The sequence below is a fragment of the Zea mays genome, chromosome 8, assembly GCF_902167145.1.
Source record: "Zea mays cultivar B73 chromosome 8, Zm-B73-REFERENCE-NAM-5.0, whole genome shotgun sequence".
In the NCBI taxonomy this organism is placed as follows: domain Eukaryota; kingdom Viridiplantae; phylum Streptophyta; class Magnoliopsida; order Poales; family Poaceae; genus Zea; species Zea mays.
This window is the reverse complement of record NC_050103.1, coordinates 20,251,425-20,256,069: the sequence shown is the minus strand read 5'-3', so window position 1 is coordinate 20,256,069 and position 4,645 is coordinate 20,251,425.

Below are 4,645 nucleotides of genomic sequence, written 5' to 3'. Positions count from 1 at the left end.
GGAGAAGAAGGAGGAGTCTACACCAAGTAGACAACCAATTGACCCCTCCAAGCTCGACAATGAGGAGATGGCTTTAATCATCAAAAGCTTTCGCCAAATCCTCAAGCAACGGAAGGGGAAAGACTACAAATCCCGTTCCAAGAAGGTTTGCTATAAGTGTGGTAAGCCCGGTCACTTTATAGCTAAATGCCTGTTGGGGACTTGTTCTCAAATGCTAAGAGTTAAGAACAAGGCAACATAAAAAGTGTTAAGTGTTAAAGTCCTTCGTCCCTCGAAGCATTATGTCCCCTTCGGAAAATAATGAGTCTGGGACGAAGGTCATAAGAGAAATACCTTCGCAAACATAACAGATAATGACGAAGGACTTATATAAAGCATGAAATATAATATAAGCATCATCGCAGAATCATTTCTATTTTATTAACATGGAAAAATAGAAATGATTTCAGATTACAAATGTACCTTCGGTCCTGAGAGAAGGTAGAAAGTACAAGCGTGACGCAAAAGCAAATGCCAAGTCAGCGTGAACAGTACGGGAGTACTGTTCATCTATTTATAGACGCGGGACGCAGCCCACGTAAAATTACATCCATGTCCATTACATTTGTTAACGGCTTATGGAAATCTGTCGAGGCCCCCGAAGTCTTTTCACCTTTAAGTCGGTTCCCCCTTCTTCCATCGCGCCGAAGCTTCCCTGCGCACAGCTTCGGCTACACTCGACCTTCGTCTGGTTCAGGCTTCGTCCTGGCCGTGCTCCATATTCATAATTCTGGATCCGAAAATACCTGTTCACATAATCCACTCGGAAAACATTGTCAAATCATGTTTTTGAGGACCTTCGGAGGACGAAGGCCCCCAACAGTAGCCCCTCGCAATATTAATTTGTAAATAATAAATTCAGATTGCGATATGGACGAAGGCCTTGAGCCGAAGGTCCGAAAAAAACACCTTCCCTTTGCTAGAATAGCAACATCTACTGACAAGCGGGGCCTTTCAATTTTCAACGCCCTAGGCGTATAAATAAGATCACATCGCGAACTGATTTGGTACGCACACTTGCCCTCTGCTTCGGCCCACTAAAATTTTTAGCTCCTGCGCACTAAGATTTGCTGATCTTTTAGCTTTGAAGCTTCGGCTTTTAAAAACAGTTTTTTAGCGCTTCCGAAGATGTCTGAAGCTGCTAAGAAGGCTGCTGCTGAGATGAAGCTGAGTCTTGATGAAGAGAAGAACCTAGGGTTTCTTATAGCGATGTCGAAGTCCAACACAGAAAAGATTACCAAGGAAATTCTGGAGGGGTTGTCTGAAGATACTGGTGACAGTGAAAGTTATGATATAGACAGTAGTGGCGAAGACTCCGAAGATCGCCCCTGGCGACCAAGCCATTCAGTTTATGGTAAATCAACTATCAAAGAGAATCATCTTGTTAATATGAGAGGAAGGTATTTCCGGGATCTGTCCATTGTGAGGGCGGACGAAGGGGAAAAAACTTGTCCACACCCTGAAGAAAATGAAGTTGTGGTGTACCGAAGCTTTTTGAAAGCTGGATTGCGATTCCCCTTGAGCAGCTTCGTCGTGGAGGTGTTGAAAATCTTCGAAGTCTATCTTCATCAACTTACTCCCGAGGCAATTATAAGGTTAAATATCTTCGTGTGGGCCGCGAGGAGCCAAGGTCTGAAGCCTGACGCAAGAAGCTTCTGTAATGTTCATGAATTATTATATGAAACAAAGCCTTGGGGCAAAGAACAGTACCATAACAACTTTGGCTGCTACAGCTTCGTTTCTCGGTCCGGGGCAAGCTGTCCCGTACCAACCTTTCGGAAGAGATGGCCCGGGGATTGGATGACAGAATGGTTTTATGTGAAGAATGACTTATCAGCACGAGAAGACATCAAAGGTATAATTATGCGTCCTATTTGGCAAAGCTTCGGCCTTCGGAGGCCGAAGGTTGAAATGAACGAAGCCGCCGAAGAGTGCCAAAGAGCCTTCGGCGTTGTCTGTTCTTTTATAGGAACAAGGGACTTAGTACAAGAACATATCGCCTTCAGGGTGTGGCCGCTTGCTGAGAAATGGGAAATGCCACAAGAAACCATAAAAGAGGCCGACGAAGGTGGGCTTGTGAGACTGAAGTACACCTTCAAATTTGGAGATAAATTTATTGAGCCAGATGATGAGTGGTTGAAAAGCATTGACAATTTAAGTGATGAGCTACTCGGGACCTACTCGAAGGCTGAAGATAATGCAATGTCAGCAGCCTTCGGAGGCCGAAAAAAGAAGAGACTGAATCGGGTATTTGATGCCATTGGGTTTGTCTACCCTGATTACTGCTATCCCATTCGAAGGCAGAAGAGAAAAAACACAATCTCTGCAAAAGAAGAAGCTGCAGCTGCTCCTAGCGAGCCAGAACCGAAAAGGAAAAAGATAAAGGTTCTTACGCATCGGCCGCGTTATATTGAACCAGCTTCGGTGCCTGAGTTCACCGGAGAAGCTTCTTCGGCCACCGAAGCTGAACAGCCAACCTTGCTGCCAGAAACTGCAGAGATGGCCGAAGCACCATCCACAGAAAAAATGGAAGAAGCGAAAAAGCCGACTAAGGAAAAAACATTAGAAGTTTTGAGTCCTGCAGTAAATATTGAAACAGCAAAAAACCAAAAGGGGCCATCAGTGACCCCAAAAAGGAAAAGAATGGTAAATGTACTAGACGTCTTGGAGACAATTAAGTCTTCAAGCATAATTCCAAAAAAGAGTGTTGAAGTTGCTGAAGCTTCTACTGAAGCTTCGGCTCAACAAGCTGAAGCTGAAGCTGGGCCTTCAGAGCCCTACAAGGAGCAACCTTTTGAAGTCGAAGCAATAAAAATTCCAGAACCAGTATTAGTTGAAGAAACTGACACCGCCATCCCCGAAGCACCTGCCAGCATGCGTGATTACATGATACGACATGCTTCGGGGAAGAAGCTATCTGAAGAAGAAACTCATGAAGCCATCCATTATGCAAAGGAACTAAAATATCCGAAGGGGGCAGTAATATTCAATGGAACGAATGAAGATGACTTCTTATACTGCCTGCCTGACAACAAAGAGCTATCTGTCTGCCGAGAAATGGCCAGAAGTATTGGTTTCCCGAAGCTTGAATCTGGATTAAGCGCCATGACGAAAGAAGATCTCGCAGACAGTCTTGCGTACAACAGCCTGAAGGTATAGGAATTAAACACTTGAAAAACCCCCTTATTTTTACGCAACTCATTCCTTTTTTCTTATATGAATTCTTTTTCGTATAGTGCCTGATCCTAAGCAACGCACTAAGAGCCCAAAAGAGCGCCGAAGATGAAAGCTATGAAATTGCGTTTAATAATTTACGCTCCGAAGTCATCAGACTGAGAAACGAAGCTTTGGAAAAAGATAAAATTCTGCTTACACTGGTAGATAAAGTGAAAAAAGACGAAGCTGCTTCAAAGGCCCAGGCCGAAGCTCAAAAACGCGAGATTAAAGATCTTCAGAAACAGCTGGCTAGAGCTAAAGAGGAGCGCGCGCTTGAGGAAACGAAACGAGAACTTAGTGATTTTATGGTCAGCAAATTGGAATCAAAAGTTAAGGAGCTTCGCACATCTCAGAGGAAATGCTATGTAAAATCTGTAGAATGCGTGAATAAAATTAAATCCAGCTTCGCCAGCGTAGGCGCCTTTTCCAGCGAAGAGAATTTCTCTCGAGGCAATCCCGAAGGTCCGCTGGAATGGATTAGCCACGAAGCAGAGGCCTTCGAAGAGATTCTGAACAGTCGTGGCGACATATGCGCTTTTTCGGGCGCCAGAGGAATTGCTTCTGTCTTAGAGAAGAAAGGTTGCGGGCATGTAAAATTTTTAGCTCAATCCGAAGCTACCTTATCTTCCGAAGACGTCAAGGACCCTTCGGCCGAAGCAAGCGTGGTTGGTGGCAAATTTTTTACTGATATCTGGAACGACGGCGGCCGAGGAATGGCGCAAGAGATCATCCAAAGGAGCGAAAAAGGCATTCATGACGCCAGAAAAGTGGCAGAAGCTGCCGAAAGGAGTACAGAGCCCGAAAGGCAATTAGGTATCAATTAGTCGCTCTTATTGTGTTGTAATTTTTATTCCAAACTTTGTTCAAGGTTTGCAAAAGTAATGAAGAAATGTTCTCTTCCCTCAGAAACTGCTGGATCAAATGTCGACGAAGAAATTAAACAAATGGCCGAAACTATCTTGGACAAGGTTGTTGACCAATTTCTAAATGAGGCCGCCGAAGAAGTATTGAGAGAAGATTAGATGCTATTTGGAAAAATCATTTAAAATGTAATCTATGTAACACTTTGTACATTTGAATGTAATATACAAATCTCCTTTCATTATTGAATTCTTTACGATGCATGAAACATTAAATACATACCATTTTTAAGCCTTTGGCGAAAAAACACCTTCCCTTCTTTTCATGCTTCGTGAAGAAGGCATTCTCCGTTAAAATTATTCTGATGAATCACATCCATGCTTCGTCAAAACATTCTTCGAAGCTAAACTCCGAAGCTACACAACTTCGATATTGATCTGATAAAGCTCGCCCATGTTTCGTAAAAATATTCTCCGAAGCTATATTCCGAAGCTGTACAATTTCGATGTCACTTTCTCAAAGCATCCTT